Source organism: Heterocephalus glaber, unplaced genomic scaffold (assembly GCF_053883595.1).
Source record: "Heterocephalus glaber isolate CG9 unplaced genomic scaffold, H.glaber_assembly_v1.0 deba00000594, whole genome shotgun sequence".
Taxonomy (NCBI): domain Eukaryota; kingdom Metazoa; phylum Chordata; class Mammalia; order Rodentia; family Bathyergidae; genus Heterocephalus; species Heterocephalus glaber.
Window position 1 is genome coordinate 1,038,431 of NW_028258151.1, and position 21,940 is coordinate 1,060,370.

A 21,940-nucleotide genomic window follows, 5' to 3' on the forward strand; every position below is an offset into this window, starting at 1 on the left:
CCATTCACATTTTAGAAAACTATTTACTCATAATTTCCAACCCACTTTTCCATTATTCTAAAGCAATGGATAACTATGAGTTATCTGGCGTTTGAGGGAAAAACAGTTACATAAAAAGGCCATGATATGATACTACAGGGAAACAAAAATAACTTTAGGAATAGAAAAAAAACCCCTTTATAATACTTCAGTTATGTGAGACAATCTCACATACACACACAGAAAGAGTAAGTGTATGAAAAAGAAACAGTGAAATGACAAGAGCACTTGAAAAATTAGAATGGGACTATTGAAAAAAATGAAAGTAGGGCAAAGGTGTATAAAAAAAATAATAGAGAAGAACATCCTACAGCTGATGGTAGTTAAAGGTGTTCAGGTTGAGAAGACCCAGGAAAGGTTCAGCACAATGAATTAAGCAAGTACCCATTCCAAACATCACATTGAGAGATTTGTAAACACCAAGGTTAAAGAGAAGACTGGAAAGGTTTTTGGAGAGAGCAGATGACAGTAACTGTCAGCCTTCAAGCAGCAGCATCTTCAAAAGTCTCATAAAAACTGATTTTGAACTTTAAAGTCTTTACTCTCCCAGGTTATTAATCAAGTACAATGATAGAATAAGAACATTTTCAAATGTCTAAAGACTCAGCAATTTTCTCCTATGCATCCATTTTTCAGCAAATTGCTTACGATAGAAAACAAGAAAGTAACTAAGAAAGAGAAAGGCATAGAATACAGCAATCAGCAACTCCAACTTGGAATATTGTAAAGGAAGAGCTAAGGTCTCTGCTGTGCAGTAAAATCAGGGTCCCAAAATAGGATCCAGAAATAAAAGGTCATTTTTTAAAAAGGTGTATATGAATGTATTTGGGTGGGTGGGGTTCCACAGATTTGTTAATATCCTTTAAACTGCAAAAATGAACCAAGGACTGGCTCTAAAGAAAAAAAGCAGGCAAAGAGAGATTTGAAGGGAAGAAGTGTTGTACATGGAAATTGTATGTTGCTGTGTAATCACTGCTTGTCTCCATGATGAGCCACGTTCACGTGGTTACAATAATGATAATGTAGGTGCTTGTTGATTTTCCACTTTTAAAATCTAAACAAAGTCAAAGCAGGGAAAATTTAACTGTGGTTACAGAAGGTTTTGCGTTTTTGTCTTTGGTTGGTAAAAGAGTAAAAACAAATCTTGCAAAATAAGCAAATGAAAGGGTTTAAGGATCAAGGGCTTAATCTCACAAGGCAGGGCATCAAGATAGATTGTCTACCATTAGTGAAATAAAAAATAAATGGAAATATATATTGTTAGACATACAAAAAACCAAAAAAAAAACAAAAGGGGACTTAGTAGTAAAATGATTTCTAAGAGGGAGCAAAGAAAGGAGAATCAAGAGAAGCAAATACTCATTTGCCATGGTAGGAAGTCAATAGAAAACATTCAAAATACATAATATAAAACATAATGACTAATCAGGTAAAGTATTAAAAATCTAAAGTCCTTTCGAGTTCAAAACATAGAAAAAAGTTTAATTTTTGTTTTTGGTACCGGGGATCAAACTCGGGACCTTGAGCTTGCGCAGCAGGCGCGGAACCACTGAGCTAAATCCCCCGCCGGAGAGAAGTATGTTTTTACCATAACACTTACTTAATATTTCCAGTGGTGAGATTTGAGGAGAGTTTTACATTGTTCTTTGTACCTTTCTGAATTCCTTGAACACTTTCTATTACTTTAATACGATAACTTTATTATTGAATACTCTGAATGCTGGTGGGATAATAAGATATAAACGAAGGTGGAAGAAAAGGAGGCCCAAACCATTACAAAAGCCCAAGTGATAAAACACAGTTGTGTGGATTAGGATGCTTACACTGGAATCAAAAAAAAGTGAGCTGTCCTGTGACATAATGAGGAGGGAGAAGCACCAGGGCTGACTGGCTTGAATATTGGTGGTCGACAGAAGAGGAGTCAGGATGCATCTAGGTTTCTCACCTGAGCAAAGAATGGAGGACACAGACATAGACAGAAGGAAGTATGTTGTTTCCCAATTGAGAGGTTAGAGGCAAGATTGAGAGTAACAGAGAAACAGTAATAATCATACAGTTAGTTACTTAACCAAGTTGGGTCTCAGGTGAGTCAGTGCTGGACATACACATAAGGCATTTGTGAGTAATTAGGTGGGACATAAGCTATGAGAAGATATGAAGCTCCTTCAATAAGGAGGGAGCATGGACATTCTTGAGGTGAAAAAGCCCAAGTGGAAGGATATGTTCTTTATTGGAGGAGCGACATTTTATACATCGAAACAAGAGGGAAAAGGAAGTGTTTAAGGAAAGCATTGTTTTTAGCTTTTGGATGACAAAATAAAGTCTGAAGTCTCTACTGTGTAGTAGGAGAGAAGATCATCTTCCAAGGAGAGAAAAGAGGCAGAAAATTATGATGGACAGAGATGATAAAAGCATTAGATAAAAGACTAAAAGAATCTTAGGGTCCATTAATATTCATTAATCAGCTACTTCAGTTATGAAATCAGTTATCTTAATTTTGTCTCATTATTGTCATTTTTCAGTTGCCTAGATTGTTTTATTTATCCTCTAAGAGAATACTAATATTCAACCAGACACACACAGACTCATAAAGTATAACTTTAAAAAATACTATGTACCTGAATCTTCATAATTAAGATACAAAAAACTGAAGCTCAATTTAAATAATTTTCCCAAATTGAAAGAACAAGTTGGTGAAAAAAGTAGAAATAAAACAAGCTATCATATTTTAATGTATTGGTTTGAAAACACATATGTATTTCTCTATATAAAAAATCAGAAAGAGCTTATCAGACTTTAATTGATAGTAACTCAAAAACTAGTCTTTTTTCAGTTTCTTTGGGCTCTAAGGAAATGTTTCTATATTGCATGTGATATGCCCTTGATAACTTATGCATGAATCATTTTCAAATGCACAGGTAATTAACTGCTAAAAAAAGAAATCTATATTAAATATGTTTGGAAAGAGAAATCTTTTCATTGTCTATACTCTTAAATACTGAAATTCATGACTTTTTATGTTAGCAATTACTATTTCTTGGTGACATAAGTTTATCGTCTCCCATTATTCCAATACCTTCTGAAATTTCTGCCCAAAAATTTCCAAGAGGTAGAGAAAATTATTCTCAACTTTGTTTTTGTCACTTGATTAATTTTTTCAGAATTCCATCCAAATGATTCTACTCGTTTTTCACACTCCAAAAGACAGCCACCTGCCATCTCCTTCATAAAGGAAATATCCCATCAGATTTTCTACTCTACATAAATAACTTTTTCCCTAGGAGGAGAGGAAATGCACATAGCAACGTTTACTCTTATTTTTTTTCAAATATTTCTGGTGAGTTTTGTTTCTATGTTAATCATTTTACCTTTGTGGATATTATGTTGAATCTTTCCCACTTTCCTTTAGGATCAAAATTAAACTCTTCTACCTAATATGACCTGATACACTTTTAGTTGAACATTAAACTTTTATTACTTTTGAAAATGATCTTTGAAATATTTTTCTGTAAAATTATGAGACATCCCAGTGACCTTATAACTAAAAGTTTTTCAATTAGGGTGGATAACCACTAACACTGCACCCAAACTTGCTAGTTTCACTAGTTTTTTCCATTCTATGTGGGAAAACTCAAAGATATACTAACAGAAGAGTGAACATTTATTTTGCCTTACTCTTACTAAAATGTTTATGTCATGGGATGGAGGAGCACAGCCATGAAGAATGGTCCCTATATTTCTGTCTCCTCCACAAATACTAAAGACTTAGAAAAGATCAGTTCTTCTATTGTAATGATGGTCAGAGATGGGTTTACACTGAAACTAATGAAGATTAATCCTCAGTGAAGTGGACACATGCTTTTGTAAAATGTGCTGAAGTAAAATATTTCTATTACAATCAGTTAAGAACTACTGTCATTTCCACTGCAACTTCATCATACTTCCCCTCCTGGCAGGAGGTCCTAGAGAAGCTGTGGAAGGTTCTGGCTTCAGTGGAATGTACTTATGAACCATAAAGTCACGTTTGCCCCCCTGCATAGGATTTGCTTCTAGAAAAACTCCTGCCAAGCAGTTGAGTGTCCTTTTGCTCAATTTGAATAGAAATCACAAATTGGCAAAGTATAACTTCCTTAATGTTAGTGGCTCTGGGCTTTGAGTGCCAGTACCTTTTAGCTCTCAGTGTTTCAGCCCTTTGTGCCTCCCAGCTGACCCTGTAAACTTCTGAGCAACGGATGAACCATGCTCATCATGGCCCTCCAGGGCTTGGGGAATGCAGGGACACAGCAATGGGCGGTAGTCACTCCCTTCTTTGCCTTGTTGGTCACCATTTTCCAGCCCCTCCTCATAGAGGTGCAGCAGAACCTGAAGTGATCGAGAGCTTCAAATCCAACTACAGAGCTGATGGGAAGACACTGGACCCAGTCCCCAGGTCAGCCTCCACATGGTGAGGGAGAGAGGAGGACAGCTATGACCACTGCCAGGTGAACAGTGCCGCCTCTGGCTGTCAGAGGGGAAGGGGAAAGGTCAGATCTTGTATTTTTTCTATCTTACCACCTAGAATATTACAAAAGGGTGCTGACAATTACTAGTCCCAGAATAATGTGGGTGGTGAAAAAGAAATGAGATTTGAGATATCTGGAAACATAAATTTATCTGTGAAAGATTCTTCAAATAATCAGATATATAAATTATGAGGGTTTGTCTTTTATTGATTCTCAGTCAAAACAAACTTCTCCCCTATCCAAAAATGTACTTACTAATGGCTGGAAATCTTGCAAATTGATAGATGAAAGAGATTGGGTAGAGATTTTACCAAATTTGTTAGAAATCCCTACCATTTCATTATACTACCAATAAGTTGCAGAAGAAGAATGTATTTTGAGCAGTTGAATTCTAAAAATTTCAATGAGACATGCTTGAAGAAAGACTGAATTACCTTTGCTTGTCTTCATACAAAATATCATAAAATTGGTATTTCTTGAAAAGGTAATTAAGAGGTTATAGGCAAAAAAATTAAACAGTGTATTAGCAGTTGAATAAAAAATATTATTTATACCTGAAAAACATTTATATTTGTACCTGATTTTCTGTTCATTATGTTTTATTATTTTTCTTGAAGTTGACTGTGAAAAATGTATAAATGTCAAGCTCCAGAGATCCTGAGTGTTCCTGATGATCACAGAGACCCACCAGCCTGGATGAACCTCCTAAATCATATTTAGGCATAATCCTAGACAGAATTAAAGGAGAGAATAAAAATATTTCCACTTCCTTCCAGACTTTGGGATGCTATGTTATTCACAAAATGAAAGCTCTGAGCTTCAACAAAATAAAAGTAATTGTTCTCGAATAGTGATGCTTTGCATTTTGTCTGATTTCTACAAAGAATGTGAACAAAACTGATTCCCAGAAGATCACTAAAAAGAAAAATTTTGAAGGGCGATCTATCTGCAGGTAGTTTACCTTACTGGCTAGGCTGGTTGTCACTATAAAGGAATGGCTCATTCCTCGCACATGAATTTAGCCTTGGTCATAAATTATGTAAGCTTAGATAAGTTTTGATACCTCATATTTGCCATTTGGAGAAGTAATGAGTGCAATTAAGGAAAATGTCTGAAGAAATAAAGTTAAGGAGACATACTACCCAGAGAAAATAAATTACTGTGGAGCAGCTCATGATTTTCTGAAGTACAAACTACTAATCTAATCACCTTTTAATGGCACCTAATAGGCAAAAAATAATGAGTCAAGGAGAAAAGGGAACTTAAGTCAATGGCTGCCTTATAAGTAAAACAGTCTATTTGATTTTAAGAGATACTGAGAAGAGTTTGATATACTCAAAAATATTTTCCCAAATCAATCTCCATGTATCTTTTCTCTCAGTCTTCCTCACAATATAAACACAATGAAAAAACTTTTATGAAGCATTCCACAAATCTACTGTGACATTAGTAAAATTCTTCTACACAGTTTACTTCCTTAACTAGACCTAGGCATTTAAGGTTGAAAAGGATATGACTGTGGATGAAGCAGAAAACTGAGAATTTCTTCTTTAATTTGTCCAATATGATTACAGTCTCTAAAGAAAGGTGTCTATAAACTATTTGAAAATAACAGATATAAAACTATCTTTAGATAATACATAGCAGTGGTCCCAAACCTTTTGGCACCACACCAGTCTTGTGGAAGAAAATTTCCCATGAATGGGGTGGGGAGGGATCACTGTAAGATGATTCAAGTACATTACGCTTATTGTGCACTTTATTTCTATTATTATTGCATTATAATATAGAATGAAACAATTTTACAGCACACCACAGTGCAGAATCAGGGAAGACCTGAGCTTGTTGTTCTGCAACTAGATGGTCTCAATTTGGAATGATGGGAGACAATGACACCCTAAATGTCTTGCTTATGTCCAGTCCACTCCATAACATCCTTTTAGTTGCTACCACTGCAAAAAAAATCCTGTTTCACAAAGATAGGATGTTGGAAATGAAAGCAGCCTTTTCAGTGCTTTTGTGGTAATCTCAGGATATTCTGCCTTGGCTTTAATCCAGAGTGTATGGGAATTTAAAGTGGTCTCAAACACACTTTTAAGACCACCATCATTTTCTATCTCAAACAGTTGAGTTTCGTGTAGCACAGATCCAATTTACTTCACTTATTCACAAATGAGTTATGAATCCATTTCTTTTCAATTTATCAGTCTTTTGTTGTGGTTGAAAAACAATGCTTAAACTCTTTTGAAAGCTGAGACAGATAACCATGCACCAACTGAGAGAAAGAAGGCCCTGTTGCAGTCTCTTTTGAATTCTTCCCTAATGTTTGAACATGTCAAAAATCTCAATGTTCATTCATCTCCTCCAAATTTATTTGGCTTTGAATGCATCCACTTTATCTGCCAACTTGGACACAGCCATCATTCTCCCCCGAGGTGACAGCTTGAGTTCCTTGAGCAGGTTGAATATGTCATATAAGTAAGCAAGTTTTGCAACCTCTGAAGTCACTGATGGAGTTCATTGAGCAGGTTCAATATGATACATGAGTAAGAAAATTTTGGGACCCATTCTGTTTCACTGAAATGTGCTGCCATTAGTGACCATTTTTCTAAAAGAAATCTCTGAAGTGGCTCTCTTAACTCAAGGCTCTGACCAAAGAACTACTTTTAGAAAGTCATCTTACTTCTTTGTACTGCATAAGAGATGTGTGTACTTTGTGTCCATTTCCTCACAGAGCTGTGTGCACAGATGTGAGTTAAGGTATACATTTTAATGTGATTGACAGTTTTAATAACATCCTGCAAAATACTAAGTTGAAGAGACAATTTTGGCTAGCCAGCATTTCTCTATGGATGACACAATGCAAAGATTCACATTCAGAAGCACAAGTAAGGAAAACAGAAAGCCATCCAGTCATGGCAGCTGCTCTGTCCATCCATATAGTGACACAAAATGACCAATTAAGAATTTTTGATATGTAATCATTCAAACATTTGAATAGTTCTGCAGCTGTGATGTTGATTTTCATGTGTGCTATACTCATTGGTGAATTCATCTGCTGGTGACTTCAGCAGCTGAATGTGTTGTTGGGGGTAGGATGTGGGTGGAGGTGGATCCCTGGGGAACATGACCTGGAAGGGTGTATTCTTGTCCTCAGTTTCTGCATCTCTGTCTTTCTCTGTCTCTGTTCTATCTGTTTGTCTGTCTACCTGTCTGCCCCCCCCCTTCCTGGCTACCATAGGTTGAGTACCTTTTTCTTTGCCATGCCCCTCTATTTCTGTGCTATTTCTATGTTAGAGACAACCAACTATGGACTGAAACCATGAAGCAAAATAAATCTTTCTTCCCTTAAATTGTGGGTGTTGGGTATTTTTTCCCAGCAACAGGAAGTAACAAAGACAGATTTTGGTACCAGAGAAGCAGGGTTATTGATGTTACTGTACCTGACTATGTATTTTAGTGAGCTTTGGAACTTGTTTGTAGGGGCAGTTGAGAAAAGTTTGGAGAAGTGGGCTAGAGAATCTCTAGAATGTTATCAGCAGTGGTTGATGTGTGATACGGGTCAGAGCTCAGAAGACTATGAAGCTTATAGAAATTCAGACAGTAAAGACCAAGCTCAGGAGGTTTCAGCTGAGTGCAAGTACTCCTTTGGCAGTTGGACAAGAGGCCATATGTGTTACATTATAGCAGAAAATTATCTACAATTTTCCTATGTCCTGAGACTTTGTAGGTCACTGAGATTAAAGACAACAGAATAATTAATCTGGCAGAAGAAATTTCAAGTCAGCCTAACATTCAGGCTGTGGCATAGATACTGCTGGTGCTCTGGTTGCTTTTAGTCAGATCTACAGTGAAAATAAGAAGCAACAGCAAAGCAAAATGATATAGAATGTTTCCAGTTTTGTCCAAATGGAAGCACCTGCAAAGTTGGGGCCTTGGAGAGCATTATTGCTGAAAAGATTTGCATTAAAAAGAAGTCACGTACTTTGCATCAGAGCAATAAAAAAAAAATGGCTTGAAAGCATCTCAGGAATCAGAGAGACCCTGCCTTCACAGGCCCAAGAACACAAAACTGTAAAGCTTTCATTTGAAAAAAGAGTTGCTTGGCCACCTACTCAGGAAGAACCACCTAGGGAATTGGTTCCCTGACATAATATCACCATGCTCAGTCATCCAGGCACTCAGATACCACTGTAGTTATGGTCCAAAGGGGCCCAGTTACTGCCCAGACTGCAGCAGATCATAGTATCATTCACATAGTGCTGGTTTTACAGGAACATAGAACACAAGAGTTATAGAGGACTGTTGAGTTATGACCAGCCTTACACATGAACAACTTGGACTGGAATTTTAGTTTTAACTTATGACCAAAGTCTTGAGTTACAACTTGAATGCCAGCCATTTGTGTGGTTGTAAACAAAGACTCACAATGCCAGAAAACTGTAAGCATACATAAGCATCATTGTGAGCCTAGATGTGTGTGTTTGTGGGTATGATTTTGGTCAGTGCTTTGTATAATTGCTATGATTACTTGCTATTAAAATGCCCCCCCACAAAAGCTAGAAAGAAGGTCAGGAAGGAAGGGAAGGCAAAGAAAGCAATCACAATAACAAAGAAGGAAATTGTGGTGAAATATGAGAGTAGCATTTGTGTCGTGCTACTATGCACAGCATGTTGAAATCCACCATCTTGACAATCTTACAGAGAAAAGATTTGTATAAAGAAGCTAGTGTTGCTAAAGGTGTTACTCAAATTAGTAAGTGATGATCAACAGTGTTAGACGAGGTAGAAAGGCTATTATTAGTGTGGATAAACAAAAGGCAGATGGCAGGTTCTAGCCTGAGTCTATAATTTGTGAAAAAGATAGGCCTATAAATGCAGATCTCGTAAAGGATAACCTATCAACAAGTGATAATAGTGAAACATTTCATGCCAGTAAGGGGTGGTTTCACAATTTTAAAGTGAGAACTTGGGTTCATACTAGACATGGTGAAGCAGCCACTGCTGATAAAAGAGCTGCTGAAAATTACATATACCACTTTGAAATGATGACACAGAAAAAATAGCCTTTGTTCTCATCAAGTTTTCAACTGTAATGAAACTGGCCTTTTCTGGAAGAAAATGCCCAAGAGAATATACATTACCCAAGAAGAGAAGAAAATGCTAGACCACAAGCCTATGAAAGATAGGCTAACCTGATTGCTATGTGCCAATGCAAGTGGTGACCTCAAGATAAAGCTTCTCCTGGTTTTTCATTCTGAGACTCCCAGAGTGTTCAGAAAACATAAAGTCATGAAGAATGGACTAGAGGTCATATGGAGATCTAACACAAAAGCCTGGGTAACAAGAGTACATTTTCTCGAGTGAATCAGGAAGGGTTTCTGTCCTATGTTAAGAAATATCTAGAGGACAAAGGTTTACCACCCACGGCTCTATGGACAATGCTCCTGCTCACCCATGAGATTTGGCAGAAGAATTGGCTAAAGAATTCCCATGGCTCTCAGTCAAGTTCCTCCCACCTAATACAACTCCTCTACTGCAGTCTATGGACCAGCAGGTTATAGTTAACTTTAAGAAGCTATACACCAAAAAACTGTTCCTGAAGTGCTTCCAGATGGTCTCAGATACAGATTTCACCCTTAAAGAGTTCTGGAAGGAATGTTACAGTATCATTTCCCAGGTGGAGTTAACTGAGAAATCCTGGGTCACTGTCTCTCTAAGGACACTGAGATCTACTTGGAAGAAAGAGTGGCCTAAAATATATATAGGAGAGAGACTTTGAAGGCTGTGTAGAGGAGCCTGAGCCTTCAACTGACCCTGTGGTTGGTGACATGTCACTATAACAGAGTTCATAGGTAGACAGTGGTGATGTTGAGGAACTGGTGGAGGAACACTCAGAGGAATTGTCCACAGAGGAACTTTAGCAACTTCTGGCTGAGGAACAGAGAATGGCAGCTGAGGTGCTTTCTGAAGAGGAAGGGGATTATCAACAATTGATACAGAAATGTTCTTCTTCTGAAGTAAAGGAAATCTAGAAAAAATGGACAGAGCTGCAAACATTTGTAAAGAAGATGCACCCAGACAGGGAAAATGCCAATCATCGTATTCACTTGCATACAAGGTTCCTTGGCTTCATTGATTAGCCAGTCACCTCATATTATATAAAATGGGTTTGGAGAATGTGAATCACCTCTTGCAATGAACATGTAATTTAAGTGAGATGCTTTGTATTTTCTTTTAAATGCGGCTTTCTTTTTATTGGTAGTCTTAGAGTCTTCTATTATCTCATTATTGGGCCTTTCTCCTTTTTCAAAGAGGTTCTCTGGAGACGTTTGATTTTTACTCATTTTGTCTGGTTAGCTTCTGGGCTTACCAAAACTGTGACTGAGAAGACAAGTGCAGGAAAGAGGCATGGATGGAAGTGATAAATGAAATAATGGGCAGGCAATGAGAACCAAAATAAATATACAATCCTGACTTAAAACCTGCTACCAGGTGTGGCTTAATTGACCCTTAGCACCTACTGATAGGGTTTTGATATGAGTCTACAAGCAATTAGTTTATTGTGGCCTGTGCAGTTAAACCTTTCTGCTAATATTAATCTATATTTGCAGCTGCTTCCACTGCTAGCATCACTGCCTCAGCTCCACCTCAGATCATCAAGCATTAGATTCTCATAAGAGTTCACATGCACAGACCACAGTAGGGTTCACCCTCTTATGAGAAGACAATGCCACCATGGATCTTATAGGAAGTAGAGCTCAGGAGGTAATGCAAGCAATGAGGAGCAGCTATAAATACAGATGAAGCATCACTCATTCATCTGCTATTTCCCTTGTGCTGAAACAACTTCAGATCTGCATACATTCTGGATTAAAGTCAAGGCAGAATATCCTGAGACTGCCACAGAAGCACTGAAGACCCCATTCCTATTTCTAACATCATATCTTTCTTTAGCAGTATTTTTTGCAGTGTCAGAAACCAAAATGAGCTCATGAAATAGACTGGATATAAACAACACACTTTGGATGTTACTATATCTCATCACTCTCAGATGGGACCATCTAGTTGCAGAACAAGCTCAGGGCTTTCACTGATTCTGCATTAAAGTGTGTTGTATAATTATTTTATTATATATTACAATGTAATAATTATAGTAACAAAATGCACAATAAATGTAATACGCTAGAATCATCCCAAGACTATTGGGCCAATCTGTGGAAAAATTATCTTCCACAAAATCAGCCTCTGCTGTCAAAAAGTTAGGGGATGGCTATGCTAGAGGATGCCAGTTCTCACCATAGAAATTATAGCATTTTGCTTTCCTATCACCTGTGTTTGCACATTTGTTTCTCATATCTCTGCACTAAAAATGTTTTTTGATTCTTGTCACTATAATAAAGAATAGTACCTTAAGCAAATTTTAATTTACATTTCTCTTGTGAGAGACATTATGAAAGTTTTTACATACCTGAGGGTCTTCTGTATATCTTCTTCCAGGGACTTACATCTTTTTCTTACTTTGTATGAAGTTGTTAATCTTTTATAAATCTATTCTAAGGAATTCCTATAGATTTGAAATATTAATCCTACATTTTTCTATGATAAATTTAACATGAAATTTAGTAGTTACACTGAGTGTCTTAGTCACTTTCTCTCCTTGGGTCAAAATACCCAATATGCTTAATTTAAAGGAAGAGGAGTTTATTTTGCCTCATGGTTTTTAGAGTTTTCAGTCCATGGTCCATTGGCTCCAAGGCAGGAGAGACATGGAGAAAGAGTCTGTTGGAGAAAAGATGTGAATGTCATGATGGTCAGGAAGCCAAGAGAGAATGGAGGAGTAAGGGAGGGAGATATATCCTTCCAGGTCACATCCCAGTGATCTACAACTTCTGACTGATCTCCACCTTTTCATAGCACATGCCATGAATACATCAGTGACTTAATTTATTGATGAGTATAGCACACCCATGATCCAATCACCCTCCCAAAGCCCACTTTTGAACACATAAGGCTTTTGCAGGACATTTTAGATCTAAACTACAACAATGGGCATACTTCATTGTCCAATCTTTGAAATAGATAAATGTGGGAAACATTTTCGCCTCATCTGCCATCTGACATTTCACTTTTTATTGTGTTTTGGGTCAGTTAATATTTTTACATCCTTAAATGCAACAATATATTATTGCACCTGGAATTTGATTCATAATTTATCACAGATTATTTTAAAATTGTAATGGTTCTCTATTGACCTTTCTATGGTTTAATGCTGAGCATTAGACCTCTGTTCATTTGGAATTTACTCTGGTGTATGATGTGAAGTATGGATGGCCTTCTGATTGTTCCAGTGCTATTTATTTAAAAGCCCATGTTTTTCCAGGTGATTTGAGATTTCACCTTTACCTTATATTGATTTTTTACTTGCTTCCATTTCTAAAATTTCTGTGCTGTTATGACATGTGTCTGCATGTCCCCCCAAAGCCTCATGCAGTCATAGGTGGGGATCTTTTAGAGGTAGCTGAATCTAGAGTATGTGGCTGATTTATGGTGCAATGCTAGGATTAAAGGTGCTAGGACAAGGGTGTATGATCACTAAATCAGTCTACTGATTGGTTTGCACCACCCTAATCCTGGTATCTTCAATAAAGTGTAAGGGAGAAAAAGAGGCTCATCTTACCCCCTTGCTTTCTTGCTTCTTTTTGCTGTGTTCTGCCTGCCATGAACTATTTCTCTTCTGTGATGCTCTCTGCCAAGCTCCCTTGCCTTGGAGCCAGCTGATTATGGGCTGAAACCTCTATAAACTGTGAGCTAAGTAAACCTTTCCCCCTTTAATTTGGGGTGTCTGGTATTTTGTCTCAACAATGAGAAAAGTAATTAAGACATATGCTATTCCTTTTATTAGTCTATATTTTCATGTACCAGTACCTTCTATTTTAATTATGAAAGTTTGTATATGTTTAATAACTGCAATTATTTATTCCTTTTCTGTTTCAGAGTGCTGTTTTTCAGCTACTTTTGTATGTTTATTTTTTCAATATGAACTTGAGAATCAACTCTATACACCTCTAGAAATGAAACTTGTTGGATTTTTGGTGAATCATATTTAATTTATAAATTAACTTGGGGAGAGTTAACTTTCTTATGTTGACTCACTCTATTCAAGAATGAATAACTTCTTTTCATTAATTAAAATCTACTTTTGTACTTTCAGGTATATTTTACATATTTCTTTCTATAAATTTTGACTGTCTCTTTTTATTGCATTTAATATTATTGTTACAAATGGAGTTTCTCTTCCATTATATCTTCTAATTGGTTGTTTCTATATAGAGATTATTGATTTTGTATATTAAAATATTATTCAGATGTCTCACAGAACTTATGTATGCCCATTTTATTATTGATTTGTCAAGTTTTCCAAGAATACTATCTCATCAATAGCATGTAAAGATAGTTTTATTTCTTTATGTTTCTCTATTTTTACAGCTCTACTTTTTTTGTCTGTCTGAATGCATTGTCCAATACTCCCAATTCAACATAAAATAATAGTGAAGATCATGCACATCCTTCTTGGGGCAATTTCTGAGACAGATAGATGTAGAAGTGTTACATTTTTCATAGAAGAGTAAGTGCATCTGTTAGAGCAATAGGCAATGTCCCCAGGCAGGTAAGCTGTTTTATTTGTGATACTCCAAAAGATGTGTTTCTGAGGAGTTAAATTTAAGATCCAATTTTTTCAAAGCAGAAATCAGAGGAACTTTCTTATATTACCTCAAATAAGTGTTGAAGAAATTCTTTTGAACTACATGTACCAAATTGCTGTCTTTCCTTCTCTGTGTTGATAGGTGTTCTAATAAAAATCATACAACAGGAATAGGCTGTGGCTGTGTAAAAGTAAGACTTAGAGCAAGAGCCAAATTCCAGTTATCAATAAGATAATAGAAAACTAAATTCACTTTTTTGTGTTTCTAAGGTATTTGATACAGTCTCTTTTTAAATGTGTATGTGATTGCAGATTATTTGATGTAGAAAACATTGAAAAAAATTTAGTCACAGGGCAGCTATTCTAGACAAATGCAAATAATATCAAGACTACCATCTCAACTTCAAGGTATTTTTGCATACAAGTGAATGTAATCATAACATATTAGTGTCTTTTAATCACAAATGACTTAGGGTAACCAGTTAATAGATTTTCTGAAAGCTTTTGCAGACTCGATCTCCGGGAATAGTCTAGGAAAAAATTATGTTGAACTGAAGTAATACATTATCCTAAGTAGTAACCAAATTTATAGTAAAAACATTAATTCTATACTAAAAGAATATCAGCACTTATACATATGGAGCTACTCAGAGTTCTTATGATGTGTCAACCTAAGGAGGAACATACTGACTTATAAAATGCCAACACATTTCTTACTGACATATTTATAAAAGTATTTCCTCTAGGAAAATTGCTGACAATGAGCAAAATTCTGCTTAATAGAAAAAATGTCCTTGAATAAGAATGTCTTTATAAAAATTTTCTTAATTCTTTATTAACTTTTCCTGCTTATTATGAGGGCATACAAAAGAAGTTCCACACACAGTTTGGAAAAGTCAACATTTTGATGAAGAAAATGCCCAAAAGAGAGTAGGCTAAAATTAGAATAAAATTGATTATTTTTGTTGCAACTAAAAATAAAGAAATTTTACTGTTGGTTGTGATTGTATTTATGTTTGCTGTTAAAGTAAACTTTTGACCAACAATATTTTTGTTTTTCCAACAAAGGATTTTTGGGCATTACTTTCCTGTGAATATTGTAGTAAGTACATAATGCCTTAGTATTTTATTTTACATGTGTTCACACAGCTTTTCAACATTTGTCATCTGCCTACCATGTGCCACAATGGTGGATAGGTAGTAAGTGATTCATATTTTAAAGAATTCATAGACAACAATCAATAACACAAAGATAAACTAATAAGTGTAATGTAGAAGTTAAAAAGAGAACACAGCATTACCAGAAAGACATGATTGACATATCAGGGGACATTGGGGAACACTTGAAAGTCACAGAGACCTACAAGGTAGAAGATGGGGTCAAGAGAGGGCAGGAATTCACTTTTTAAAAACAACAGAAAGAAAAATAGCATATCTTTTGGAAATGGCAATGCATCTGAAATAGTGGTACCTCTGATTTAAAGTCTATTTTCCCATATACGTTTCAAGGTCTGTACAAAATATTACCAACCCATTTATAGCCTGTTATGAACATACCTACTTCTCAACTCATAATTACTCCTCTGAATTGTGTATTTAGCAGCTTTTAGCTGAATTTTTTATTGAGCAACATATATATGTTGGTAGAAGTTTTTAACTGTCCATAAATATTGTCATGAGCCATATTTTTTCTGTGATTTTGTTTCTTTCCTCAACATTATGCTTATGGAATTCACCTATGCTGACACTTGTGAATGTAACTTTCATTGCTTAGTAGCGGTCTATTGTGATAATTCACAATTTTCTAATCAGTTTTCCTTGTGATGGACATTTTTGCTAATACTTTGTCCCTACTGAAGACAGTGCTCTAAATGGTCTTGTATCTGTCTCTCATACATGTGAAGGACTTCCTTACATAGGTTTCATCTAGAAATAGACATGCTGATCAGTGGGGCCAAGCCTCCTCATGGACGTCTAGAAGTGCAGCCCCTCCTAATTTTGCTAACCTAATACAAATGTGTGGTTGATATCTCATTGTTTCATTCTGAACCTCACTGATTGTTCTTGAGGTTGTTTTTACAGTTATTGGCCATTTAGTTTTACCATCTATGAGCTGTTCATTTAATTACTTAGACAGTTGTACTTATATGTCATTGATCCTTTATATTTTATATATTATCAATTTTTTATTTATTATCACTAATGCATGATGTAATACTGTAGTCAGTTTTGTTTTCGCACTATGAAATACCTGAGGTTAGCTAACTTATGAGGAGAAAAGGTTTATTTATCTCACAGTTTTGGAGGCTCAAAGTCCAAGATCAGGCAGCCCCACTGGTTTAACCTCTGGTGACAGAGTTGATGACAGCAAAATGGGCACAGCTAGAACTGGAGGAGGGAGAGCGACAGGAGAGGGCGCAGGGTCCCACAGTCCTTCGGTGGAAAGCACCCAGTGACCTATAGATTTCCCACGTGATCCCAGCTTTTAAAGGGTCACAGCACTTCCCAGTACCACTACCCTGAGGACCAAGGCTTCACATTCAGACCTTAAGGGACACTCAACATCCAAATCATAGCATAAATATAATCTCTTTACAATTTGATAGATGATGTCAAGGTCAAATATAATTAATATTTCTCCTTGGTTTGTGCCTTTTAAATTTTGTTTAAAAAATCTTTTCCTGGCCAAGCATAGTGATGCATTCCTGTAACTCCAGCACTCAGAGAGATTGAGGAAGGAAGACCCCAAGTTCAAGGCCAGCCTGGACAATTTAACAAGACTCTGTCTCAATTTTTTTTTTTTGGTACCAGGGCTCGAACTCAGGTCCTTGTGCTTACAGGGCAGGCAGCAGAACCACTGAGCTAAATCCCCAGGCCCTGTCTCAAAATTTAAAAAGAAGGTTGGAGATAGAGCTCAGTGTGAAGCCCCTAGGTTCAAAGCCTAGTACCAAGAAAAATGTATTTTCCTACCCAGAAATCATTGTATTGTATTATATTCATTACATATCATATCGCCACATCACATTAGATTATCTTAAATATCTTTCAGGTATTTAATTCACTTGAGGTTTATTTTTGTATATGTGAAATAGGGATGTGGTACCTGATTTTATTTTATTACTGTAAATTGTTAATTTCCTAAATAGACAATCTTTTATTGAAAAGTCAATCATTCCTCAATACTCTATGATGCCATCATCATCATATATTAATATATGTAGGTTAGTGTCTTTGCTTATTCTAATTCTACTATCTTGTCCGTCCTGCACCAATTCCACATTACTTTCATTGTTTTAGCTTAATAAGAAGTCTCAATACAGACACTGCAAAGAGTACTCTCTTCTTTCTCTTCTTCATTTTCAAATACCCCTTGTAATCTTGAGCTTTCTATTTTTCCATATAAATTTAAAAATTGTTCTCTTACTATTGATAAATTTGAAAATTTTATCTTGTGTCTTTTGTTTTCCTAATTGCTTTACTTTTCCATCCTTTCTGCTTTATTAATGGTTAAAGCTTTTTAAAAATGAATCAATTAGGTATGGATTACCTGTGGGTCATTGTGCTAGTAAATACATAATTCATTTTTGTATTCTTCCTATTAGGGTATGAAGTAGCACTCCTTTTGGGGGGGGGGGTTCTTAGTACTGGGAATCCAACCCAGGGCCTCGCGCATGCTAAGTAACCTCTGAAGCATTGAACTATATCCCCAGCCTGAAGTGAAGATCATTACAATTTTATTTTAGTCATAGAAATTTTAATATATATGAAACTAGAAAAAACAATATAATTAACCCAATGTACCTATAACTGAGCTTCAAAATTACCAAAACACATAAAACAATTCTTTTACTCATTTCCCTCAAAGAGCCTCACCTCTACCACTGCTCTGCTTTGGATTATTTTGAAGTGCTCTTCTCTTAACACAGGCACAAAACCATTATTACATTTTTAATTAGAAATTAATATTTAATATAAAATATTCAATGTTCCTGTTTTTTTGATTTTGTACTTTTTTATTTTGAAAAACTAAATGTCCAATAAGACCTATATGTTGCGGTATACATGTCCTAAGTTACTTAATCTATATATTCTCCATCCATCTCTTTTATTTTCCTTTTTAAAATACATTGAATAAACTAGGTTATCTGTCCTACAGTTTCTTATGGTCTTGATTTTGTTACTGCATTTGCATAGGATTTTGCACATATTTCTCTTATTCTTTATATTTTCCAAAAATACATAAATCCCTTATCGAATTTGGAGTCAATTATTTTTGGTGGGGCAGGGGGTTTGTTACACTGTCTCATAGTTAGTATGCTGCATTTCTACTAGGACACATATAATGTCTGGCTTCTCTTTTTTTTGATGATCTTCTCTGCCATTAGTGATAAAGACCTAGGTCCATTAACTCATGGGGAGTTTTTTAAAAAGGTTAATACCCATTCTGGAAAATCCTACATTTCCTGGAATAGGTATTTGAAAAGAAATTCACACAATAATTATATGTATGGTCTAAGGACTTAGGAAACTGTTTAGTAGATATAGGACAAATACTTGATGTTTTCATTTTTCATTAGCTTTCAAAATAATCAGACAGTTTTCTGGGCCCTCTGAAAACCAATAAGTTTATTTATTTCAATAAATCATAGGTAATTAGTGTAATATCCAAATTCTGGACTTAATATATTTGACATATTTTAATTCATCATGTAGTAGTTATCTTTATTGATGTATATGTTTCCCCTCTTTAATCAGATGAATTTATGATCCCATTAGTATAGTCTTTGAGAGCTTCCTTGCTTTCCAGGTGAAGATATTCCAGAATGATCCTATACTTTTTCTGACCCAGAGGTGGAATCACATGTATTTACTATGGGGATTCATCTTTTTATTACTTTTATTCTCCACTGTAGTGAAACACACACACTATATTTCAATTTTTCTTACTTCCCAGAATACATGAATACATACAATTTGCTTAAAACATCATCTTATAGTCTGTCTTATAAATAAGTATATGTCACAATTATTATCATATCAGAAATTTAATTAACTCTCATTAGTCTGCATAACACAGTACTACAAACTCGGTGCCTTAAATAACAGAAACAGATTGAATTACAGTTCTGGAAAACAAAAACCCACACCAAAGTTATGACCTGATTGGTTTCTTCTGATCCAGGCCTCTCCCCAAGCCCTGGTTTGCTGGAAAATTTTGACATTCTTTGTCTTGTAGAAGCATCATTCTTCATCTTCACATGCATTCTCGCTTTTGTGTGTCTTCCCTTTTTTATAAGGACACTGATCATATTGGATTAGGGTCCACCCTGATGAAGTCATTTTAACTTGATTACCTTCATAAGATCCTATCTCCAAACTAGGTACTATGCTGAGGTGAAGGGGCTGGGACTTCAACATATCTTTTTTTGGTGTGGAACTCAAGCTAGAACTAGTCTCCCATTTAAAAGTTATTATTATATAATAATTTTTCTACATATTACCACAAAATAAATAATATCATTTTTTATACTTAACAGTTTTTTGGCATGCCCTTCTTCCTTGAATATTAGACCTCGTATATGGAATCATTTTACCTTTTCCTTGAACATACTATAGCCTTTCCAATTTATTTAGTGAAGTCTATTAGTAATTAACTTCCTTAATTTGTGTTTGCTTGAAAATGTATTCATCATTCTTGAAAGAGTTTAACTAGGCTTACAAATTTAAATTATCCTGTGTGTGTTTCTCAGTATGTTAAAGATATATTTCTATTTTCTTCTTGAGATACATGGCACAAAGGAGACTGCCTAGACATGGGCTTTGTGTGAGCTTTATTAAAGCTAATTTTATTTGGCCTGGGTGCAGGAAGGCTGAGATTGTGAATGATGTCAGCACTTGGCTGTGAGAGAAGCCAAGTTTTACAGGGTTTGGGGAGGGGGTTGTTATCCTGAGGTAGAATGCTTGTGGTCGAAGTTCCCAGGACAGTCAGTGCTAAGTATGCAGATAACATCAGCCTTCACGGCATCAGAGAGATTGTACATCCTGTCCTAAATCTTCTTTATGGCCATCAGGTCCATTTACCAAGGACACCATGGCCTGTTAGTAATTTCCTGCTGTTTATTGAGAATGGCATATTTGCTGAGTGGGTTTCAGGTCAGGGATGACATTTCTAGCTCCCATTTTTGCTGCTTTGATGTCAATCTAATTTTTGTTTCTTTAAAGGTAGGTTGTAGGTTTTAATTAGTTCCTTTTCATTTTGTCTTTAGTAGTTTGGCTTTAATTACAGTTTGACTGAGTTTAGTTTATATTTCTTCTTTTTAGGAATTGCTTTGTTTCCTAAATCTATCAATGTGTGACTTTCCTCAATTGGGGAAAATTCTCTTCTACAAGTATTTCCTTTCCTTCTCATTCCTGTTTTCTTCTTGGACAACAGTTAGGTATGTGTCCGATCTTTCCATTCTGCCTTCTGTATCTCTTGACCTGTCCTTCATATTTTCTTAATTGAACTATATGAAATTCTGCATACTTCTTCAGATCTGTTTTCTAGGTTATGAATTTCTCTTCAGCTATGTCTGGTCTGATACTTACCCAGTCCCCTGAATTTTATCTAAGTAAATATATTGCTATTTCTATAAATTCTATTTAGTTCTTTTCAAAATCCATGTAATTTTAAAAATATGCTCTTAGTTATTGGTCATGTTTATAATACACTTTTTAAATTTAGGAGAACATTTTAAGTACTTTTATTTTATATTCTACATTAGATAATATCAACACATTAGATTCTATGAGAATTATTTAATTTGCTGCTTATTGCTTTTCTTGACTCCACTCATTGTATCTCTCTCTCTCTGTGTGTGTGTGTGTGTGTGTGTGTGTGTGTGTGTGTGTGTTTCTTATTTGGCTGGCATTAATTTGAGGCATGTGAGGTAATATGCTTCTCTCAAATTGGCTCTGTTGCCAGATGGTGGGTTCTGGGAGAATTTTCTCCAGGTTCTTGGTGTCCTGAACAAAAAAAATCGGACAAGACACACAGAAACAGTAGTGAGGCTGTACATTTATTGAAGGTGGAAAAGTCTTCTGCAGAGAGAGAGAGAGAGAGAGAGAGAGAGAGAGAGAGAGAGAGAGAGAGAGAGAATCAGTGAACAGACCCACAGCAGCTGCAAAGATAAAGGAAGGGGGTCTTTTGTGTCAAAAATCCTGGATTGGCTTCTCCTTCATGCAAACAAGGCACTGGGACAGTTGTCCTATCAAAAACTAACTGGGCCTGGAGCCAAATTTCAACTACTGTAGCAAAAGATTCATTTGGCTTCCCATCAGATGTAAATGAAGAAGTGAAAATAGCAGTGTTCTGATTGGTTCTGTGTACAGTATTCAGGAGCTGCCATGTCATCTTGTATCCTGTGTTCTTTGCATTTTCCCTGAGTCTCCATGACTTGGAGAGATTTTGCCCAGCTGTTTAATTGGTTTGCCCCAGCCCTAATCTCCTATGTGCTCTGGTAAGTAATCCGCCAGTCTGGGGCACTCTCCTCCTGAAGGTACTTTCAAATGAATTATCATTATACCATTTCTTGAACTGTGCAGGTGTAGCAAATTCAAACCTGGAACTCATGTGGACAGGGTTGTATTCTGAATTTTTTCAAGGGTGACTTTTTCCCCACCTGAAGCCAAGAACTAAGTTTTTAGTTTCTTT